The following is a 12294-nucleotide window of genomic DNA, read 5'->3' on the forward strand; positions in this document are numbered from 1 at the left end:
TCATATAAATATACATCGTCTATGGACCACCTTTAAATCACTACCTAGAAAGCTGCAAATTTCACAGAACTCTATTTCTATGGTAAGGATGGTAAAGAAAATATGGGAGATTTAATTTTCAAACATTTTTAAATTTTGAATCGCCCTAACAACACATCCTCCCCATGTCGTCAGCTATGTCCATGCGACGATCCTATAACATTTCCCCGAATACCATTACCCCGAAAACCATCACCCCGAAAGTCAATACCCCGAATGGTCAAGTACCCCGAAAACCAATACCCCGAAAACCATTACCCCGAAAACCATTACCCCGAATACCATTTCCCCGAATAGACCATAACCCTGAATTTTCTTGGCACGAAAAATTGAAGATCCGACCAATGAATCCCATATACCTATTTCATAGAATTTTGATTTTCATTTGAATTCATGTTCTTCATGTTATCAAAGATTTATTATTCTTTTAATCAACAGCTATTCTTCATGAGCCAAGTGAGAACCCAAATTTTATTCACAGGCGTGTACTTGATTTTGTGAGAATGATTGTGTTCACAGCAATAAATCATTTTTCGAACTGATGATAATGATGACATATTAATATTAGAGACCTTTCCCGCCCTCTTTCAAAAGCGTTACATTATTTGGTAATGTATAATTATATTTTTATATTGCTGGAGGCAATGCGAGTTCAACATATTCTAAAATGTCATTAGACTATGGTTTGAAAAATGTCAGATGAAAATGTTAACTGATATTAAACTGACCACTATTTCAAAAGTACATCGCTAAAGAACAGCCTACGATAAAAGAAGAAAAAATCACTGTTGAAAGCGTCAATAATTATGATGCCAACAATCAATTTGCTAGTGCAACTTCCGAAAGAATAGCCGATAACTGAAAGAAGGACAAATCTCTTGTTGGAAATTGTAATACTGACAAGATGTAATACAGACAAGTACTGCAGGGGCTTATTTTCATTTATTTTTTGAAGTCACTGTCCATTTAGAATTTCGCTCAAAACAATTTTGTCAGTCGATTTTTTTACCGCTATCGCCCAAACTTCAACTCAAACGGTACAACTCGAAAGAACAGCCTATAACTCAATGAAGAGAAAATCATTGATTAAAATTTTTACACTGCCATTATACAACCTCGAAAGAACAGCCGATGATTAAAAGAATAAAAAATCACTAATAGGAATAGTAGTAGTTACTAAGCCGAAAATTTTCAGGCTCAAATTGGCGAGTTTCCTTGAAGAATTTCTTGAAGTGCATCACTGATTTTCGGGGAAGTGTCGTATTAGGGGAACTGGTTTTCGGGGTAATTTACCATTCGGGGTAATGGTTTTCGGGGTAATGTGTCATTCGGGGTAACGTTGCATTCGGGGTAATGGTTTTCGGGGTACTGGTTTTCGGGGAGATGGTTTTCGGGGTAATGGTATTCGGGGAAGTGTTATAGGACCCCATGCGACATATGGGGATGGAAAAGGATGATAATTTGACTGCCTGCTTAAATAAGTTGCAGAGATAAGTTGGAAAGCAATCGCTATAGATTACTTATGGTCTACGTGTAGGCTTATTTTTGTATTCCTGAAGCTTTTCGTAGCTCTAAACAATTCCCTTAGAAATTTGTTAAGAAATTCCTGTAGACATGCTGTATTTTTTTTCAAATATTTTTGCTGGTACATCACTTGTGACTTTTTCCCAAATTGTATCTGGCGCGTTAACCGTGGCCAACTCCAGACTTTTCCAGCCAAATTTTCAAAATCTTCCAGATTAAAAAAAAAAAATGCTTTGGCATTCCTGGCTAGTCCACTGTACTTTATTTACACTACACTACACTGCTGTTTACTAGTTACTAAACAACCCACTGGTGCTATGCCTATATTGTTAACTTTGAGTGTTCAAAATGTTGTGTAAGCTTAAGTATGAACTACTGAACTTATTTTTTGATACCATACAGCATAGAAAATATAGGTTTTTGCTCATAAAACCGTTTAGTCTCGAATAATGTGTTTATTTTGAAAAAAATTGCCTACATTTAGGCGTATTAGGCAGAATTTCTAAGTTTAATTTTGCAATAAACTTGATCAAATACTCAAGTTTTTTTTTTAATTTTTACATCATTTTCAGTTTCACGAGACCCATATTGAGTAGATACGGAAATTTTTAATTCTAAAATCCTGCTTTGTGATATGGCGATCAATTTGCCCCATTGTGTCATTCTAATTGTTTGATATTAAACCTTTTTTTATGATTTGTTAAATATTATTTCATGAAAAATCGATTTCATAAACTGATAAAGATCAATGGAGTACTGAATTTGTCAAAATTGTTTTGACATTATTTGAATTCCAAAGGATAACACAACATAATGTTGTAAAATAGTGATCAATTTGCCCCGGGGATTACGGTACTAATGATACCTCGATGACAATGATGGCGGGATTCTCTAACTGGAACTCACGGGTGGAATTCCATCTAACTGGTTTGACTCGCATTCTCAGTGGCGTACCTAGGCTGTGTCACACTGGGGACTGTATTCGGTGAGTGTTTCGCTACATTCGGATTGGGTGTGTGAACGAATTGTCGTTTGCGCTTTTTTCCGCACGTTCCGTGCGAAATAATAGCTATGTATCTTCTTAGGAAGCATCCAGCAAGATATCTAAAAGAAGATCTTCTCAAGAGCTCTATAAGCAAATACACCGAGATTTTTTTGAAGGATTCCAGTAAAGTCTTATCTTCTAGTGGATTTTCCAAACCTTCTATAAAAGCCTGGAGAGACCTCTAAGCAATATTCAAGAACATTATCAAGAAATTATAGAAACATTTTTTCAAGTACTCCTTTTTGTTTAGAAATCGTTCTGAAGATTTTTACATAAATTCAAGGTTTTTTGCAGGTCCCAGACAATAAGAGTTTACGTGAAACGTGGTTCAATTATATAAGTTACATCACACCTGCACAACATGGTGGTAGAAATTATTTAATTGATAAGATTTTTGTCACATGAACCACTATTTTTGAGTTCATTCGCTAATTTACTTTCGACCAGTGCACAGTAAGTGAATCAATCCGTAGCAGCTGTTAAACCTATTTTTTTATCATTCATAAAGTCGCATAAGAATACAGATTTGTTCTCAAAAATATCTTTAAAATCGCTTCGTATTCCATATTGTATCACATAAAATCACATATCGCCTCCATTTTCGCACGTATACTTTTGACTACACCTTATACGTAAAACTTTGCACGTATAAGGGTCACAAAATGCAAGAGATGAATTTGATTCAACATCAAATGAATTTTCAGGGTATAAGCTTATTTGAAAAGATTTGAAATCGGAATATCTAGGTACGCTCACGGCTTACTACTTCTGAAGGCTTTTTTAAGGGGTCTATTTTATAAGTCGAGTCGATCAAAATGACTCGACTGAAGCCAGTGTCGACCGAAAAATTCGCTCGACTCAGCTCTGTCACTCGAGTTTTTCGACAGTTGTCACTCTATGTGACTGGATTACTATGCAAGTCGACGGGTGACATCTGAAATATGCATGCTTGCTTTGATCGACAATGAATACAGACGAGTCACATGAATCTGCTCGATTTACAAAATAGGCCTCTGAGCAATCCATGGAAAAAATACTTGAAGAATTGCTCAAGAAACTCTAGAAAGATTCTCGTAGAAATTTCTGAAAGAATTCTTGAAGTAGTTGTCGCCTTTCAACGTAGACTGGGGTTTCAACTGAGAAGGTTAACCCCCCTCACGGTGCTCCCCTGACCGTTATTATCAGAAAAAAATCTCCATCAAATCTGTGCTCACCAGTCGATTTCTATAGCCAAGCTGCATGTCTGGGCAAAATTTTAAATAAATCGTAGGGCCCGTTTTGAAGTTACGCCGTTTTGAATATGTAAGTCCATTAATTCTAAGGAAAACTGAGATATTTAAACGAGTTTTTTTTAGCCGTGATTATCAGAATAGATATAATATGAAAATTTGAATCAAAGTTGGTTTATATAGCTATTTGTTACTTCTGAGAGGAGTTTTGAATGAGAGGATAGAAGAAATTTGGAGTTACGTCCTTTTGGAAGTGTAAACATTGAAAACACTAATTTCCAAAAGATTAATTCCGCATTCTTTTAAGCAGGCATTTCGTTAAGCATGTTCAAATGTTTTCAATGACACATTGCACTTATATGTCGCCAAAGTCTTTTACAATTGATTATTATTTCAAAGGCTCAAGCGCTGTAAGGCATTACGGAGCAATGTTCGTGTCATTATTATTATTCATTAAATATTTTTATGGCCCAACTAGCTACCTTGGGCCTTCCCTAACCGAGTGGTTAGAGTCCGTGACTACCAAGTAAAGCCATGCTAGAGGTGATTGGGTTGAATTCCTGGTCAGTCCACGTAATGAAAATTTCCTTGACTCCCCTGGGCATAGAGTATGTTTGTACCTGCCACACGATATACGATACAAAAATGGCAACTTTGGCAAAGAAAGCTCTCAGTTAATAATTGTTGAAATGCTTAGTGTTCAGTAGAGAAGCAGGCTCTGTCCCAGTTGGAACATAATGCCAATTAGAAGAAGCAGAAGCTACCGGCTATTGCGGCTAATTTTGTACTGCCTCAGAACATAAACTTCAATTGCTGAGTAATGCACAATTAGCCAAACTATAGAACTCTAGACCACTGTCAATACTTTTGGGATCATTTGTAGCATACATTACTACATTTATATTTTTCAAAAAATCTACAATTTTAACATTGGGTTTCTCGGTCTTTTCGATTTCACGAACACGTAAAAGCTCTGTATGTATAAATCAATCAGTCCATTCTCATGGTAACTCGTGAAGAGAAAGCCTCAGTACTTGAAATATGCTTGAGAAAAGTAAGAAACATTCGTTATTATTTGGTTTAATTAAATTTAAAATCATAACACTTTCAGAGCTTTATGTTACATGTCTCCCTTGAAAATCAAACTCTCTTGAGAAGATTCTATACCTCAACTCCGAATTTCATTAACCCGAGTGTCATCACCCTAAACGCACTGAATGCTGACTGAATGCTATTGTCCCGTGATAATGGAATTCGAAGTAATGCCATTCTAGAAACTGGAACTTGCGGAGATGGTCTTCGGGTATTCGGGATAATGGAATTCAAAGTCAAGGGGTATAATTTTGAAAAGATATATAAAATATGATTAAAACAGAGTTGTTCATGGATTTTACGTAAATTCCATTTTGATTACCGGAAAATCGTAAATTTTTCTGTGGCCCTGTTGATAACCTGTTGGACTACATACCAGATTATGGTTCCAATCCTACACAATCTGAAGATTTCCATGTAAACTTATTTGTTTTCGATCGCAGACTGTGCTTGTGAAGTAAAAAAAAACATACTTTTGGAGCCTCACAAAGTTATCCAAATTGACAAAGACAAACATATAAAATTAAGCACTGTAAATGCTACAAATTTGAACTCCATTAACCCCTCTACCGGCAGCTTCATTTTTTACCGCAGGAAAAAAAATCAAATCGCGATAACTTTTTTGTTTCTCGGTATTTTAGCACCATTTTTTCACAAGTTCTCAAAAAACTCTTCTAGTTTGAGGATCCGTGTCAATATTGATCATTGGTCATCTGGATGCTGAGGTATTCCGAAATTCCTTGGGGGACCGACGCTTAATCATAACCCACGTATATATCTTAGGCTACAGATTTTTTAACGTATTCAGATGTCACTCTTAGGAACAATACATTAATGAGAGTATGTTGTGAAAAAATGAAGCAATTTGGAGCAGCCGTCTTTGAGTAATGAGCATTTATGTTGCTGGTACCAAGCTGACCAAATAAAGATCTTGAAAACTTCAAAAAACTTCATATCGTAATTTTCAGATATCTCTATGAATTCTTAACCAATTTGTATGATTTTTCAGAGTAGCTCCTAATTATATGGCATTGTATAGCTCACATTTTACTTTTTCGATAAGTTGACGTAAAACAAAATGGCCGCCTAAGATATTTTGTATGAAAAATGTCGGTCCCCCAAGGAACATTGGAATATCTTTACAACCAGATCTCCAATCATCAATATCGATACGGATCCTCAAACTAGAAGAGTTTTTTGAGAACTTGTGAAAAAATGGTGCAAAAATACCGAGAAACAAAAAAGTTATCGTGATTTCAATATTTTTCTTGCGATAAAAAATGAAGCTGCCGGTAGAGGGGTTAAACAAAATAACAACGGATGTTCTAAACTTTGCATTGTTTTCTTCCATTTTGTATCGCTGCTTTCTACGTTTTTAATTTTATTTTATTCCAAACACTGTTACCCATAACCGAAAACTTACCTCGTAAAGTATTCCTTGACGTATACTTCTCTTCGATGTACAACAGGTAACAATAATTGCATGTAAAATAAACTGAATCGTGAGTACATGGATTCACCAAGCTAGCCAAAATATTGTGCTACAAGAACTAATTTGGTTACATGATGAAATTAGCTCCGTAATGCCTTGAAACACTTGAGCCTATGGAAAATCAGTTAATTGTGAAATACTTTGGCGGCATGTAAGTTCAATATGCCATTGAAAACATTTCAATATGCTCAAAAGCATAAGAATGCCAAATTAAACTATTGGAAATAAGTGTTTTCACTGGTTACGCTTCCAAAAGAACGTAACTTCAAATTTCGTCTATCTTCTCATTCAAAACTCTTTCCAGAACTTACAAATAACTATATAAACCTACTTTGGTTCAAATTTTAATATTATATCTATTCTGATAATCTCGGCCAATGAAAACTCGTTTGAATATCTCAGATTTCCTTAGAATTAGTGGACTTACACATTCAAAAGGGCGTAACTTTAAAACGGGCCCTACGATTTTTTTTTAAATTTTGGCCAGACATGCAGCTTAGCTATAGAAATCGACTGGTGAGCACAGATTTGATGGAAAATTTTTTCTGATAATAACGGTCAGGGGAGCACCGTGCCCCCTCCTTTTTCTTTCATTGTGGGCTGAGTGGAGTCCGCATTTCAACTAAGTGAAGACCATAATGCGTCAATGCTTCAATAAGTATTTTTCTTAGAGTTCTACTGATACATCCAAAAAATGTGAAATTCTAAAACTCTTAGTATTTTTTAAGGTCTTTGTTTTTCATTAGTTATCCGGTATAACTTTCTGAATTAAAACAGGCAACTTCTCCAAAAATCTTTCTTTAGAGATCCTTCTTAAAAATCTTCCTAGAATTTCCTTAGAAACTGCATCAAACTTCTATCCGTAATTTCCTCATAGGAGCTCTTCTTATTTTTTAAAGTATCTAAAACAAATTCACAAACTAGCATTCATAAACTAACTTTTCTTAAAATATTCATCTAAAAGTTCCTTCAGTTTCTCCCTACTAGAACATTTGTTTTCAAGTAGTACTTAAATACCGCAAAACGGGAGATCTATGATAGTTTTTTGAAAGAAAATCTGAATATTTCTGCATTTTGATTTCAGCAGTTTAAACTTCTATTTTCAAAACAAGTAGTTAAGTATATCTTTGTTATCGGTAGCAGTCAAATGATAAATGTTCCTATACTGTTTCGTATGGCTTTAGGTTATTTCGTAGAATGAAATTTGGTCGAATGACGTTTGGTCGAACGACATTTGTTCGAAAGGACATTTGGTCGTTAGGATATTTGGTCGAAAGGACATATAGTCGAATAGCTTTAGAAAATTTATTTTGGTCGAATGGTATTTAGTTTAACGGGAATTTGATTGAAAGCTTATTTTGAAATGGTTTATTTGGTAAAATTGATTATTGTTCTCTAAGTTTTGCAAAGTTGATAAGGTAATGTACTCTTTTGAATAATCTGAATGATCTGTTGAATCTGTTGAATAAAAAATAGAACATTTTTTGTAGTCCTATTTTTAAATTCAATACACCTTTTTATTTGTAATTTGAAGTTATGCCAAAATCTAGGATTTCAATGATTATTCAAATGAACTTTTTTGTAAATTGACTGAAATACTTAGCTCTAGTTAATTAACTATTCTTTTAAAGTATCAACATCATTGAAAAACTGCTCAACAAGTTATTTTATTACTCAACGATGTGAATATAATGTTTTCTTCACTTATTATTCTTTTGAAATATCATCGTTTGAACCCTTATGGCAAAGTGAATATTAGGTGTCGGTAACTCGACTTATGGACAATTGGCTTATTGTGACTTCCAGCTTAATAACATTCCTCAAGCAAATATATGGTTTTGCAGTAGGAGCTTTGGATTATTAAAAATGAAAATTGTGCTTATTCTATGTATCGGGTAATAGAAGACGAGTTGACTGATGTGAGATAAGTTGACTTGTTTCCATTTAAAATCAGCTTATTTCGAATCTCAGAACATGCCTGAACGAAAAAGCAGCATGAAACATCATAAAACGCAAGTGGTCGTTTATTACCTTGGAAGAACGTCGATCAAATTTAGCTAATCGCATATAGTTTGTTGGTAAAATGGCTTTTACTTTTTATATTATTCAATCATTTTGTATTAGCGACAAAATGCTACTCTCGACGGTAGTCAGACTAAACATAAAACTTTGTTTCCATACTGTTCAGATTCGAGCACAATTTTTGCCACGAATGTCGGTTCGACCAAATATCATATGCTTTATGTTGCAACGGCTTTAGGACAGCTTTAGGACATTTCGTCGAAAGACATTTGGTCGAATGACGTTTGGTCGAATGACATTTGGTCGAAAGTACATTTGGTCGAAGGGCCATTTGGTCGAATGGACATTTCGGCGAATGGCTTTAGAACGATTCGTCGAATGCCATTTGGTCGAATGATGTTTAGTTGAACGGAAATCGGATCGAAAGGTTATTTTGAAATGGTTTATTGAAAGATCATTTGGTAAAATTGATTATTGTTATCTATGTTTTATTAAGTGTTCGAGATAGCGTATTCTTTTTTATATTCTGAAATTATTAACTGTTGTTGAATGAAAAATGGGACATTTTTTATATTTTATAAATCTATTTGTTTGTGATTTGAAATTATGACTAGGATTTTGAAGACTTTTCTCAATTTCAGATATTAAAGCGTACGAACTTGGTAAAGAATTCTGAATGTGGGACCACACTTGAAATGGGCCTAGAACTATATGATCACCTTGAATTGTATGCATAAAATCCACTTATATACGTGAAATCTAAGGGCCAATTTTGATGGCCGGTGCGTTTACAAAACGCGTATCACGAAGTGCATTAAGTGTGTCGTCTATGTGATTTTTTACTTGTCGAGTGAATCAGGTTATTGTGACTTCTAGCTAAAATATATTCCTTGAGCAATGAGATAACGGTGTCGACGACTTTGAATGATAATAAAGTGATAAATAATCAAAACGAAAAAAAAAAGTTACTAGAGAACCGTGTTTTTTGTGTATCGGGAGAAGTGAAAAGAGTACACTGAGGTGACAAAAGCTGAGTTGCTTCCGTTTGTCGAGATTCATCCGACTCGCAGAATCAGGCTGAATAAAAATAATAATAGCAAGAAACGTTAAAACGCATCACTTAGCAGTGGGGTTTTTTGAATGCTACTGAGCTTATATTTGGTCACTATATGCGTCGTATCGAAGGGCATCTTATTGCAAAGCTTTAGACAATTCAGCCGACAAAAACCCCCCATGCCAAAGTGAATCATGGAAGTGACCATGTAGCTCTGCACCCTAGTAAACGACAAAATGTATCTTTTTTAATTTATCAATCTTTTATAATTTTTCAAATCCCTATTCAAAAGCCCTTTCGGCCAAATTTCAGATGCTTCTCATAGCAACTATTTTTTCCCGACCGAATGTCCATTCGACGAAATGATCATTCGACCAAATGTACTTTCGACTAAACGTCATTCGACCAAACGTCATTCGACTAAATGTCATTCGACCAAATGTCATAGATTCGTTGCAACTAAATCTTTTCGACCAAATGTCCATTCGACAAACTGTCGCTTCGAACAAATGTACTTTCGACCAAATGTGTTTCGACTATTTATGACATTCGTTTCTTAAAACCGGTGGGCGATTATAAAGGTAACTTTGATAATGGGAAACGCATGGAAGTTCACAACCAACCTACTGTTTGACATTATTCCAGTTGAAACTGAATAGGAGAATGTTCATAGACAACGTGAGTAAGATTTTATTGGTTGAAGTACGGAATTTTTTGGAGAAAATCACTTTTGGAAGTGTTTTTAGTCTAAGCAAGCATAACGAACACCATTTTTAGTTGATAATAATTTGTATAAGTTAAGTACTCAGGGTGTTGCACCTCAATTTGTAAAACTGCTTTTCGCATAGAGATTTGAAATCGAAATCATGTTCTACTATACTGCCCATAAATGCATAACAGTCCCACGTGAGTTTTCGTCAATTTTTAGTTGATTGCGGGATACGTCGTTAAATTACATGCTTTTTCATGGTATTATGAGAAAACAATACGTTTGTTCTAGAAATGTTGAAAACAACATCGAACATGGTGTGTCCCACGTTACTAATAAACGCATGTCAGTCTCGCGACCCAAGATATGCATTTAAAACAAGTAAAAAAAATAATTGCTACTGGAATAATGTCGCAGTTCACAAACAAAGAAATTTAAAGGAAGTTTTATTGATTTACATCGATTTTATTCTACAACAGTTTTAGATTTCTAAAATTTTTAGATTGTATCAGATTTCTTCATCATTATCATCAATATCATCCAAAATCGTCTTCTCAGCTAAGTTGTGTCTTTGGACATCTACTTGTTCCACGCTCTGGAGAATATAGCTGGTGTGCTCTCGTGAATTCAATGCCTAGAACACCGTGTCACCTTCCAGATTTTAAGCTTGCAGTTCATTTCACGCCTACCCCTCAATCGACAAGCTGCGATAAACGGCGCTTTTTGGCGTTGTATCTCGCTTTCAATTCCTTTTTTGTTCTCGCGTTTTTTGCGAGCTTATCAACGGCCGTATAATTTCCGTCAGAGTCCATTTCATCAGTCCCCTCGCATATTCAGTGTCCTCTAACGATCTCAAATAGCTTACCCAATGCTCAGGGTACGTCTTCGGTGAAAACTGAAAGCTGCCGTCACAGCCGTCCTTATCATCAAATCCATCGAAGTTGTTTTCAGAGCCCGCGTCATTGTCCATAGGGACTCCATGGGCCAAATTCCTGCACTCATCCTCGGAACTATCAGAATTACCATAACTTTTCAAATAATCGAGAGCAGACATTTTCGCGACTTTGAATGCGGACACTAAATTGTCAAAACAACAATAATTCACATGTGAAGACCGCTGCATCATAGTAAGCACTGATACTGTTATGCGTTTATTCTCGTACATTCAAAAGCAAATAAACGCATATCAGTCACGCGTACATTTTCCCGTTTATTGATTAATTATTTGAGAAAATTAGTAAACAAAATGCATGTAATACTATAAATAATAGCTCATTGCACCATTTGAGTGCAAATTTGGGTGCAAAAACATTGCATTTTTAATATAATTAGAGTAAATAAAGCATAAAAGTGTTCACGACTTCTATTGCGTTTTTCTTAGGTGCGCTGTTTTGCTAGTGAGACTGGTATGCATTTATGGGCAGTATAACTAAGCTATTGAATTATAATCGAATTATAACTTCATCATATCCTTAGAATCCAAATAGCACATTATTTTTTTTCTGCGTGCTAATACAGTGCTATTATACACACACTCAGAAAAAATCATGTGATTTTACGTGTTTTGGATGCACATAAAAGAAACGAGCCGAATGACGTGCATTTATGTCACATTTGAAATACCATAGCGTCTGATTCAAGAAATGCCGATCATAGTGACATCGTTTGCGTGTCCTTCAACGTGTAAAATTACATTTTTTTTTCAATACATCTTCAATGACACATGTTTGTGTCGTTTTTATCATTTACATCATGTGCCATTCAGTCATACTGTTGATTACGTACACAGTAATTTCCATTATTTTTAAGAGTGCAGCTGACATACCTCATTTCAGCCTTATAAATAACGCTTGAGATTTTGATGCAAAATCACTCAATTAACTCAAACCGTAAAAAATGATTCAGTCACAAAACCCGTCATAAATTCGTGAAATCCGAATGATATTGTTCACGTTAGGAAGGATTACAATAATTCTACCATAGTGACAAGAAATTATTGCTGTGGGCGGGTAAACTGTAGAAATACGAGACAATGAATAAAACAGGTGATTTTTTGACTGCTAATCAATGAAATATTGATTCAATTCA

At 35.0% G+C, this 12294-nt stretch overlaps 1 protein-coding gene across 8 annotated transcripts in view; it reads right to left on the minus strand.

Annotated features, from left to right (window-relative positions):
• LOC5567332 (apoptosis-resistant E3 ubiquitin protein ligase 1) overlaps positions 1-12294 on the minus strand; it is a 227448-nt gene that overhangs the window by 164167 nt on the left and 50987 nt on the right. The window lies entirely within an intron of this gene.

This window comes from Aedes aegypti, chromosome 2, assembly GCF_002204515.2.
Source record: "Aedes aegypti strain LVP_AGWG chromosome 2, AaegL5.0 Primary Assembly, whole genome shotgun sequence".
NCBI classification, from domain to species: domain Eukaryota; kingdom Metazoa; phylum Arthropoda; class Insecta; order Diptera; family Culicidae; genus Aedes; species Aedes aegypti.